Here is a 12,713-nt window from a genome sequence, read left to right as displayed (position 1 = left end):
CCTGGGACATGAATCTGCTCTCTTTGACTGCTTCACAGAGGTCAGCTTTCAGAACAGTTGAAATGATTTTCCTTTTGGCTTGCTTTCTTATGATCACCCCCTTTCAACTCTCTCCACAAAACAAATTACCAGAAATTCTTTATGGTACAGTATTAACATTCATTTGTGAGGATGACTACAGACAGTGACTGGGTATGAATGACTGAAAAAAAAAATGCAGAGCTGGTAAAAAGGAAAAGAGGGTGTCCACCCTGAAGGTGACATTAGCATCTTGGAGAGCACTTGGGGAATCTGTGTTTATGAGGCCAGTGCATTAGCAAACTGGAAGGCAGTGTGGCATTGCTGGAACTGATGGAGAGCAAGGGACCATGCCAGGGGCAAGCCCAGGCTCCTGGGCAAAGCTCCCAACTGCTAAGAGGTTGACTTGTTTGGCAAACTGTACGAGTAATTTTTTGTTAAGTCACATTCTCTGGAGCCTGGCACTACTGTGAGGAGTGACTTTATGAAAGAAGCTTTGCTAGAATGCACTAGAAATGATGATCTAAGATTGAACTGGCTCTGTTGAAATAACCTCAATTGCATGCCGCAACATTGTTTTTCCCAAGTGGCTAAAATCACTGACTTCAGATATTTAAAATGTCAGAAATGTATATTCCTAATAACATTGGAGAGTCAGCCATACTTCAGGGAGCATCACCCATCTTCATCACCATCTAAGTGGACCTTTGAGACTACACGGGTCGTGCCTTGATTTCTCTCATTATAAGTTAATCTGAAATGACTGATGCATTCCGACATCTGGACAGGGCTGAACCAGATGTGTGACTGAGTCATGTTTGCAAGTTCCATGCTTCAGATCCTGCAGCGTAATTTAGCATTTAACATTTAAACGTTTAGACTGAAGGATTAGCCTTCCAAGTATTGTAATTCTTGATGCCTAACAGATGGATCCATGGATACATGTGCGTGTCTGGGTGAGCAGAGCAGGTTGAAGGAAAGGCCGCTTCCCCGGGCCCCAGTGTATACTAAGGGAATATCACTGATATGAACCAGAAACATGGCATCTGTTAACTTCCGTTTCCTCGTGTAATGTTTAGGCCATTGGAAAGACAAGATCTATTTCAACCCCCTCATGGGGGTGGGGGAAAGATAGCAAAAAGAATTGTTGCCCCTGCTGAACTATCTCTGTTGAATACTTTTATAACAGTGATGAAAAATTATTGACATCGCTGAACTATCTCTTTTGAATATTTTGCACAATGTTACGGCAAGCCTTACCATCATACTAGTTTAGAATTACCTGAATTTGGCAATTCACAGTTGAAATTCTAATACTGAGTAGTAGTTTATGTAGGTCTGTTTTTTAGAAAATGAGTGATTTATTTTTAAAATTTATTTTCTTTTATTGAGCTATAATTGACATATAACATATTAGTTTCAGGTGTACAGCATAATGACTTGATATATGTATATATTGTGAGGTGATCACCACTGTAAGCCTAGTTAATGTCCATCACTACACATAGTATAGTTTTTCTTTCTTCTGATGAAAACTTTTAAGATTTATTTTCTTAGCTGCTTTCAAATGTAACACCAAATGTACATTACATCAAATATGTATTGAAATATAATTTCAAATACATATAGTTACCATGCTGTTCATTTTTTTAATATCTAAATTTTAAAGTTAGTGTGCTTTCCAAGATTTTGCTTGGTTTGGTAAATCATAAAAGAAGATAGATCTGAAAAAAGGACCACAGAAAAGTGGAAAATGCTTTGACAACAGGAATGTAAACAAACAAAAGAACTTTGCAACCCACTTTGTCACTTTGTAACAACGTATGTGTGGGTTACTGCTGCCCTGGTGAGTGTGAGTGACTAATTCTAGGCAGTAATGAGACCAAACAAAATTGTGAAATGAAAGGCTGAAGCAAGTGTAAGTGATGTGTTCATTCAGGACATGAACGAGCCCCGTTAACTGACCATCAAGAGATACAAACTTTTCTTAGTCGAAAACGAATTTCCTTCAATTCTGCTTAATAAATGTTGAGTAAATACTTCAGAAATATCCATTTGAATGGGTACCAAACCTTTAGCGTTTTGTGGTGCACTCACAGAAAGGTGCTTGCTCTCAGTCTGGCAGACCGTGTGTGTGTGTGTGTGTGTGTGTGTGTGTGTGTGTGTGTGTGAGAGAGAGAGGTGAGTGAGCAAGTACAAATACACACAGTCGAATACACAGCACAAGAAAAGTACTCACATGAACGTGCTTTGATGCGTCTGAGTTTGGAAAAGCTAGAATCCATTTATCACCTGCAAAATTTCACAAAAAAACAATACATAAATGCCAAGAGCACTTTGAATTTATAATATCACACTGGAGAAATATCTGAACTCTGTCCTGATGGCCAGGGCAGATGGTTGATATTGTGCAAGGATGGGCACTTCGCAGCTCCCCAGCGTTTGGAACTCTGCCACGTAAATTTGAAACGAGTCAGCGTGCAATGCTGAGATTTTCATATACTCATGAGTGGTGCATAATTTCAAAACTAGGGGGATCACAGGAAGTTATTTTCTGGAAAAAAAAACCCTATTAATAAAGATAAGTTTATTCCGAGACTATAATTTATCTGATACTTGTCTGTATGAACAGGAGATGGGAAATTTTTTTTACGTAAATGAAGTCCCTAAGAGAGTAGTGGAGTCCTGCTTTTCTTATGTTTGTAGCAGTTTCTTTAATACTTGTGCTGATGCACCTTACGTTAATTCTTATGCCCTCGTAATGCAACAGTTGTCAGTTTTCAGTGCAATTATAATATACACGTTAGGTTTAATGAGAGCCTGCAAGGAGATTAAAATAATGGGATTCTGTGACATGGTTTATGTTACAAATAAGAAAAGAACATTTTTTGTTCAGTTGCAGGTGTGAAGTTATACGGGGAGAAATAATCAGATGCTGCATGAGCTGTACTTTATAATTGCTTTGCCTTTTACATGCAAACTTTAGACTTTCATCATCTGTAGGTTTGTCATCATTAGAGGAAGCAGCGTCAGAATGGCGGTGATGCCGCTTCCAGAAATGTCGAATTGCATATCCACAGTAACACAACTCAGACCCTGGATTATTCTTTATAACCAAGGTATAAACTGTTTATAAAAATATAAATAAAGCAAAAGTGACTTTCTTATTAAAATAGATCCACTGGGTGGAGAAAATTTGTGAAAATAATAAGGCACTTCTAAGCTGTCAGACTGCACCGTTACAAGTGAGTCGGTGCCGGCATAATGAGCATCGCGTGCAGGGGTCAAAGGGAAAAAAGAAAACTCTTCACAAACAGGCACAAATAAGAAGTGATGGACTGTGATTGGTGGGTTTGCTGACCACAAAGAGGAGCAGCATCTGTAGGTATCAGGCCGATCTTGTGAGAGACGCAGAGACTGGGACAAGTGTCGGATCCGAAACTGGCCTGTACTGAGCGCCTGCTCTCCGGCTGCCCTGCACGAGGCATCTTCCGTGCAGTGTAATTCAAGAACCTCAGAGGGTGGAGAGGGTGGTGGATTGGGTGGGTGCCAATCCCAATTGGCAGGGATTTGAAGGGACGCTGCCAGCGCTGTGGAAATTCAAGTGGTGAGAGGGAGGTGGGTGGCTGACCTGTCAGAGAAAGGCCCAGCAAGAAGTAACCTTTAGGGCAGCTTTAGAGACTCGGCAGGGTCCTCAGCAGAAGGCTTCAGCCCTCCTTGCCTGTGCCTCAGGGAAGACTGAAGGCAGTTCTGTGCTTGTTGAAAGCATTATTTATCAGATGGCAGGTCTTTAGTTCATACATGGAATGAGAAGAGGAAAAGACCAGAAAGTAACAGGATATTTATATCTGTCTGTCCATCCATCCATCCATTCAGTTCAAGAAGGCGGATGGCAAGTTCTTGGTTAACTCCTGCGATCAGGAGCCCTCTGCTCCCAAGTCACACTCATTTCTAACTACAGCTGTGCGCACTGTCGTGGCCCAGGACAGCAGCCGCTATACCTGACGGCGCCCTAAGTCACCAAGGAAAACTCATATAATATTATTCCTAAGGACAGAGGAACGTGTGAAATCTGTTCCAGAAAGATTTCCATCTTTTCATTAGATCAATGATTCCTCAAGGGAAGAAATCATCTCTTACTCATCTTTATAGCTTTTGACAGGTAGCACAATGTTTCTTGCATAAGAGATAAAAATATTTGTGACACCGAGCAGAATAGAAATAATTTAAGTTTCTGGGGAAAAAAAAATATGTTGTTTAAAATCCACTATTTTTATCATCAGGAGACTCAAGCAGAAATAATGCATCGCCCTTCCTCTACTCCTGTCCATTCTCCGCCCTTAGAATAAGATGATGTTTTCTTGTATGAAGGGTTCGTTTACTGAAGTGTCTTTCATCATGCAGGGGTATGTTTCTAAGAGCTTTTTCAGGAACACCTCACAGAGGAAGGTGTTGAACAGCTGGTGTCATGTGAAGGGGTCTACCCTCTCCCACTGTGCGTCCTGCGTGCCGGCCAGAGCGCCCCTGCGCCTGCCTTTCCCCGGTTGAGTCTCAGCTCCGTGACGTGGGTGCTGCTAGCCTTCACCCTAAGCTCGAGGTGGGGCTTAGCCAGATGAAACTCAGAGATCAGGCCTGTAGAGCTTCCATAAGACGTGGTCTGCCTGCGGCTTGGCTGGGGCATGCTCATATCTACCCAGGCCCAGCTCATCCCTGAAGAGACGGAATTGTATTCCAGTAGAATCAGCATCGTATGGTGGACAGACTAGGTTCTTGAGCTTGTGGTCTGGGGTTTCAGTGACCATATTTGCCCTGACTGGTGAGCTGTCGCCTCCTTGGGCTTCAGTTTTCATAATTTTAACATGAGGATGTAATCTGCCCTGCAGAATTATTGGTAGATCATATGAAATAATGTGTCTGATGGGTTGGGGTGGGGTGTCGAAAGCACTCAACACGCATTAGACCAGGCTTCCTCTGCGACCAGACCAGCCTTTTGGTAACATTTCTGTCAGGGATGTATTAACTCCCTACCACTGATAATGGTTGAAAATAAGGAAAATCATAAGGAACATTTTACTAATAAGCTATGCAGTTATATATGAGTGATTTGGGGTATATTGGTAACTCCTAGGTAAGGAAAATTAGAAAGTGTTGTTTATGAAGAACGAACCTCCCCACACAATAAATACAACCATATGCTCTTGGCCCAATTAATCCAGTACTTCGAGTCTATTACCTTGTCCTCAGAGACTCTGCCACCTTCCCAACCGAATCCTGACTGCCTCCACGGTATTCAGCAACTCACTAACACTCAACTATTTCCACTAAAATCTAGTTAAGATCCTATTAACACTTTTAAGTGGGTCAGCGTCTCTCCCTGAAGGAAACATGCCACTTACCACAGAGCGATCTTTAGAGTGAGCGAAGGAATACTGTTTAACTCTATGGGTCCTTGTCAGCTTGGTGTTGCCTTCAGCGCTTCTGTTCAATTGCTCCTTGAATTTAAAAAAAAAAAAAAAAAGTGGTTTCACATTCTAAATAGTATATTTTAAAGGAGCTCAAACCTTTCCCCGTGATTTTGTACAGAGCCCACCATACCACCTGTATGTAGTTTAATGTTTGTCTTAACAAGTTACAATAAAGATGAAAACCAGCCGTGTCATGCTTTTTGCAGTATACTGTTTGCCCTTTTGTCGGTTGGAGATATTTCCAGAGACTGAGGATCACTGGCAAGACCTGTAGCTTCTGCTCATGACCCATGCGGACGGAGAGCGGACCCCTTTAGGAGCAGATGAAGTAGGCTGGGGAAAGGGCCAGGCTTTCTGAATCACAGGGTGTGCTTATCCAGGTTCTGAAAATGGAGGTTTGGAGTTCGGATACTCTTTCAGTCTGGTTGAGGAAAGGAGATACGACAGAATATTAATTCATTCAACAAATACTTGATTCCTACAGCGCGCCATGCACTATAGCTCTTGTGGAGAAAGCGTTGATCGAAACAGACGAAGACTGCCTTCATGAAGTATATTTTCTTGTGGCGGAGGGTGATGCACTTTTTGGAGGGAAGTGCTATGCTAGTAATTTGTCCCGTAGGGAGAAAAAAGGCCTGATTTTTCTTAGCATTTGCCAAGCATGGCTGATTTCAGGCTGCCCATGTGAATGGGAGTTGGGGAGAGATGTGAATAACCGACCAACAATCTGGGTTTTTGAGGACCCTCCGTACTGGTTTCCATAGTGCCTGCACCAATTTATGTTCGAACCAACAGTGCACAAAGGTTCTCTTTTCTCCATGTCCTCTCCATGACTCCTTGTATGCCGTCTTTTTGTAATACCCCTTTTGTCAGGTGTGAGATGGTACCTCACTGTGGTTTACATCTGCGTTTCCCTGATGATTTGGGATGTTCAGCATCTCCTCGTGTGTTGGCCATCTGCATGTCTTCTTTGGGAAAACATGTCTGCTCAGGTCCTCTGACTACTTTTTAATCCAGTTGTTTGTTTATGTTGAGCTATATGATTCTTTGCACATTTTGGATATTAACGCCTTATCAGTTACATCATTTGCAAATATCGTCTCCCATTCAGTAGTCTGCCTTTTCATTTTGTTCACTGTGCAGAAACTTCCTGTTTGACGTCGTCCCGTTTGCTTCTTTGGGCTTCTGATTCCCTTCCCCGAGGAGACAGAGCCCAGAAATGATTGCTAAGACTGATGCCAGAAAGCATACTGCGTGTGTTTTCTTCCAGCAGTTTTATGGCTTCGGGTCTTACATTTAAGTGTTTAATCCATTTTGAGCTTCTTTCTGTGCACAGAGTGAGAGAAGCGGCCTCAGGTAGGAGACTTCCTTTGGGGCCCAGCAGCACCATCCCCTCTGGTCACCAGAGATGAACGCTCTAGGGGTGCTTTTTATGTGGGTTCTGTGGGCCCTTGTCTTGCGGCGGGGCAGGCTGCTTTGGGTGAGCTGGTGTGCAGGGCTGACTGCTGGCCCGGTTGACTGCCAGGCCCTGCCTCATGCAGTGGCTGCCAGCCCACTAGTGCACCAGGCCAGGTCCCAGCATGGCTGGCTGCATGGCCCCAGGCAAGCCTGGAGCTGATAGCTTACCCACCGGTGGGCAGGTAAGCCCCCAGCACTGATAGGCTGGAGGGGGGGACTCCAAAATGGTGCCTGCCATCACCAGAGTCCTCGTGGTTGAGCAAGCTCCTAAAAAGGGCTTCTGCCGGCGTCTTTGTTCCCTGGTGGAGTCCCGGTTGCGTCCTGCCTCTCCAGGAGGCTCTCCAAGGTGAGCAGGTGGGTCTGAATCAGGCTCCTTTCCCATGACTGCATCTGTGCTGGGCTCGGAGAGGGTGAGATTTGTGCGTGTCCTAAAGAGCCGAGTCTCTGCCTCCTGTAGCCCTCCGCCTTTCTCAGATGCAAACCCTGCTGGCCTTCAAGCCTGATGTTCTGGGGGCTTGTCTTCCTGATAGAGGACCTTCTGGATGGTGAGTCCAGTGTGGGGCTCGGACTACTCCATCCTTGCAGAGAACCTCTACAATTGTGATTATCTGGGGGTGTGGGTTCTGACTATACCACGTCTCCATCCCTCTTACCCATCTCGTCGTGGTTCTCTCTTTACATCTTTAGTTGTGGAAAATCCTTTCTGCTAGCCTTCAGGTCATTCTCACACACAGTTTCTTTGTAAATAGTTATGATATTAGTGCGTCATGGGAAGTAGTGAGTTTAGGGCTCCGTACTCTGCCATCTTGGACACCCAAGCCAGACTTCTGCCTCAGTCCCTCACTGGCTGTTTGTTTCCTGTTGCCCCACACATCATTGGTTCCACGCAAGTAGGGACATGCTATAATGCCTTGTACCACTGTAGTCCTGGTTCCTAGCACATCGTCGGCATTCAGTCAGTCCTTCCACAGTGAATGTCATTGTACCTTTCTCCATAGTTTAGTGTCCGTAACTGTGAGATGACAGTAATACCAACTTTACAGGTCATTTTGAAGAATAAAAATAAAATGATGTTTGCAAGGTGCATTACACATGCAATATACAGAAAACATCAGTACATGGAAGCAGCCTTTATTATTGTCCATATTTGGTGTCATTTAGAATCTTGATAAAAATTTGGACATTCAGAAGGGAGGCTTCTTCATGGTAAAAATAACGGCGGCTAATTTTAACCATTTTCATTAGGACTTTTCCACTAAGAGCCATCTCTTGAGTAACTCAGAAATAGAGGACTTCCACGTCTAAAAGCCATAAGGTGCAAACTATTCTAACTGCATCACTCCGACTAAAAAGCATTTGTCCTCTCCATAGTAATAAAGTAGGACAGAAGCAAGAGAAACCTGCCCTACCAACTGACTTCCTCCACATAGGTATTATTTACCACGATGATTGTTGTTTCAAAACAGTACCTACTCTGGGCTTTTAAAATGAAAATGAAAGGACTTGCAGTGGTGTTAAAAATAAATGCGCAGAGACCGAACTGTGTGAGAAATGTACATTCGGTTGTCATGGTAGCGGAAAGCTCCCAAGTAGGTCCTTTCCCCCCGCCCAGATGTTGAATGTCTATAATAACATGCCCTAAGTGGTGACAGAGCCAGATGTGGGCTGATGTATAATGTATAATGCCATTTATTTACTTATGTTTTTGTCCTTGACAGTTTCAGAAATCTTTTTAAAGCTCAGAGATGAATTTAGCTGGGAGTAAGCAAGTGAGAATTTGGTTGAACATCTGTGTTTCTGAAGTTTGTTATTTTTCAGCTGTACGTGAATACTCAGTTGCCTTTTTAGATGAATGTACTAATTCCACACATTTTGAAGAGAAACTCACAAAACCAATTAATAAGAGCATATCTGGGAATTGAGACTACGGAATTTAAACCTGTCGATATGAATCTTCTGTTTTCTCATATTCTGGCTTGGGTACCAATTCAGGCTAATGATTGCTAAAGAAAAGAACAGTTATGAATTTGCAAGTAGCTCTTAAAATTGATTGTTTTAGACCTTTGCCTCAATTATAGCTTTTCAGTAAGTGAAATTGTATATACATATTTTATAAGTGTATTTGATTTTCACAAGTTTTATTTTATATCAAAAGCTGTTAGCCAATATGTCCTGTAAAAATACCTCTGATGAAGGTAAAAAGTATAATCTTTTTGCCACTGACCCTATGACCCAATGAAAGAATGTTAACTGAGGGTCCTAATGCATGTTAAAAGAATGGTTCACTCTTCTTGAGAAAAGTTTTAAATGTTCAGTTAATCTGCATAAAGACTAGTGAATGTTAAACTCTAATACATAAATGTAAAAGTCTAATACGTAAATGTAAAAGTCTAATATTTATTGCAGGTATATTTTTTCTGGTGACTGGAGGGTGGAGGAACATGAGGGACAATAAGGTTTTTGATAAGGAGATCAGGGTCACATAATCAAGGAGGAATTACAGTATAGGAGAAACTGATGGAAAAAAATGAAAACAACTCTTCTACCTGGCATTGCTCCATAAAACTCTGTTCTAGGTTTGGTTCCTAGTTCCCCTTCCCTCTCAATAACCACAGAAAGTCCTGCCCGCCAAGCCCCATCTGACCAGCTATGCCTCTCCCACCTTCCTAAGATGCCATTTCTTTGCCCAGCTGTGGGACCAGCCCCAGAGAGGCAGGGTGTCTCTGAGTCGCCTGAGATCCACGCCCGCTTCCTACTGTCCACCCGCCTCCCTTCACCTCTGACAATCTTCCTTGTGTCTGCAGGTTCTTCTGAGACGGGTCTCTCAAAGGGAAGTGCCTGTAAGGTAAGTCTTTTTTTTTACCTCCCCTTTGGATCTGTGCAGATTTCAACCTGATGATGTCTTTTAAGCAGAAGCTGTCCTTTTGGGGCAATGCAGTTTAATAGAACTTTCTGCAGTGGCAGAAATGTTCTGTGTCTGTGCTGTCAGGTATGGTAGCTGATAGCCACTGGGGGCTACTTAGATTTAAATCAGTTAAAATGGAATAAAATTAAACATTCATCTCTTTAGTCACACTGCCCACATTTGAGGTGTTCGGTACTCACATGCTGCTAGTGGCTACCGGATTGGATGGCACCACGTTAGAGGAATCCCAGGTTTGGTGGGAATGGGCCAATTCTGGCACCTCACCACGTTCGGATGGGCAGAGGGAAGCTCCAGGGAACCGTGGTCTTGGAAGAGAGCCATGGTGGATGCAAAGGTCCAGCAACTGCCTGTCAGCCAGGCCCCCTGCAGCAGGTTCTCTGGAAGGGAGACTGGAGCCGGGCACCTCCATGGCCACCATGGGCACCACCTCCCAGCAAACAAAGCTGTAGCCTCGAGTGTAGGGTTTAGAGTTAGGCCTGGGTTTGAATGTGGGCTCTTACTAATAGTTAGCTGTGGCACCATGGGAAGTTACGTAAATTCTCTCAACCTTTGTTTCTTCGTTTTGTAAAATGGAGATAATAACACCTACTTCCCAGCGTCGTGGTGAAAACTCAGTGAGATACTAACTGGAGGCAGCTCCGTGCCTCACATCCTAACCACTTGCTCTGCTGGCCAAAGATCAGATGCCGTGGGTCCCGTGTCAGCCTCGGCCTCCTCTTCCTACCACTTAAACAAAATACTAATTAGCCTTTTGAACTCAAGTGCTGAACAAACAAAAGAGTAATTCAGGAATTGTTGCCGCATTGCCTGTAATTTCAAACATACTGTTTTATACAAATAGAACTCTCCTTATATGAAGATGCCATTTCGAGGAATAATGTGTGTGTGTGTGTGTCTGTCTGTCTGTCTGTCTGTGTACAGACGAATCTTTATTCACACTGTTGCAGGGCAGCCACTGGTAGCAGTGCACATGGAAAGATGTACTCGACCCAAGTCAGTTGCTGGTTTTATCACGGCCGTTCGTGCTTGTTGACAGTTGAAATCGTCTATTCCAAAGATTGTACCACATTCCTGGGTACTACATTCCAAGTTGCAAAGGGAGGAGAAGTATTTTAAGGAGCAGATTATCTGTACATCTTGGAAATTTCTTCTCCCCTCTCTCTTTGCACTTCCACACACTCTCACCCACCCAAGAACAAAGTGGGTTGGTGTTGATGGGGCTCCATAAGAGAGAACCGCTCGTGTCGGGGCGGATCTACTGGCTGAGCTCACAGAGATACCGCTAGCACTGGGAGACATGAGGATCGAACTATGGTCCAAAAACCTGAATGGATTCAACCGCTGAACTTCCAGTTGCAGCGTGCCTCTAAACTCCATCGCTCAACTTCTGTGCAAAACTGGTCATACATTTGACAACAGGAGGAGGGGGAGTTCAGATAACTAAGATTTTCTGAGCATCCTCACTATGAATTGAGTTTTAATTAGTCCAAGAGCTTCCCCTGGGGTAAAACTGGTGAATTGTTTGAAAAGGAGTGCCTGTGTGTGCTGGGGTGAGGGCAGAGAGGGGGCAATAGAATTACAAATCCAAATGTTTCCTCAAGGGTGAGGCTGTCCCCACCCTCCTGCTCTGATTCCTGCTAAGTGGGGAAGACTGAGCTCCTCCCATCTCCTTCGCCTGCCAGGTGAGCTTTGAAGGTTTTGAAAGGGGCTGCTTTTTCTTCCCTAAGAGACTCTATGTCCCCTCCCCTGAAGTCTGGGCTGCCTTGTGCCTGCTTCAGCTAATAGAGTGTATCTGCTGAAAGGAAAGAGACATTTCTTTGATTTAATTTATTTTAAGGGTTGATTTTAAGGGGTTCACTACAGGCAGGGTAACCAAGAGCACAAAGCCGGAGAATTTGCAGCTGTCTCAGCATCCCGGAAGGGCCTTCCTAACACTCTCTCTCAGACTCTATCTCCGCTCACTCCACCCCCAGTTTTCTTTCTCATCCCATCCATAGATCAGGCTGTGGAATTGTTCCTCCATCCTTAGCCTTTTCCCTAGAATTGTGTTGACCTGAAGATACATTTGGGGCAAAACAGTAGAATCCCTCTGTTGTCAGCAAAGCGCTCAGTCCAGACAACTGCAGGAAGGTAAGTAGATGAGGAAGTCTGTCCAGGAAGCAGTCTTTATCAGGCCCTGGACTGCTGCTCTCCTCCAAAATAATTTTTAGCAAAAATTTTAATCCAGTTACACTAGCAGTTCTTGGAATTAGTTGGCATTTATCCTGTTAATATGTGAAACACTGGCCAAATATTGTTATTGAATAATTATTATGAGAGTTACTAATACTTTTGAGAACTTCAGTGATCTAGAATATTAAGTAGAGCTTTGAAGAATGTCTGAAATTGTTTTGTATGGGTAGCCGGCAAAGGAATAATTATTGGAGACTTCTGCTTGAGATCCATTCTCAGAGTGCTGAAGGATTGTTGACTTTATCAGGTCCAGATTTGACTTCAGCAGAATTTGTGATGAACATTAGCATTTTTAGGACTTTTCCTCTGCAGAGAAGGATAGTAATCTGGCAACTATCAGTATGCCTTACATTGGTTTAGTTTAATCATATAGGCTGTCTTTAGCAAAAATCTAATTCCTTCCTTCCTTCCTTTATCCCTTCCTTCCTGCCTTTCTTCCTTCTTTCCATGGTATATTTCATTAAGATCGCATTTCCAGCATAGAGGAATCTATGCCAATAACTTTTGCATACTGGTGTAGAAATAAAAAACCCAACCCAACTAATTTTGAGGAATTAACTTAAATCACATACGAATAGATTTATTGATGTTCTATTGTTTACAAGTGTACATCA

General features: G+C 43.3%; 1 protein-coding gene across 5 annotated transcripts in view; it reads left to right on the top strand.

The window, feature by feature from the left end:
• The window catches only part of ENOX1 (ecto-NOX disulfide-thiol exchanger 1), a 512,511-nt gene that overhangs the window by 145,173 nt on the left and 354,625 nt on the right, over positions 1–12,713 (top strand). For 3 of the 5 annotated variants that reach the window (XM_032496086.1, XM_032496080.1, XM_032496081.1), the window contains one exon: positions 9,746–9,786. The exons of the other annotated variants lie outside the window; for them this stretch is intronic. The gene's annotated coding sequence lies outside the window, so the exon portion shown is untranslated. The remainder of the gene's footprint in view (positions 1–9,745; positions 9,787–12,713) is intronic. 5 annotated transcript variants of the gene reach the window in all.

Source organism: Camelus ferus, chromosome 14 (assembly GCF_009834535.1).
Source record: "Camelus ferus isolate YT-003-E chromosome 14, BCGSAC_Cfer_1.0, whole genome shotgun sequence".
Classification (NCBI taxonomy): Eukaryota; Metazoa; Chordata; class Mammalia; order Artiodactyla; family Camelidae; genus Camelus; species Camelus ferus.
Note: the sequence above shows the minus strand (reverse complement) of the source record. Positions and strands in the feature narration are given on the sequence as shown.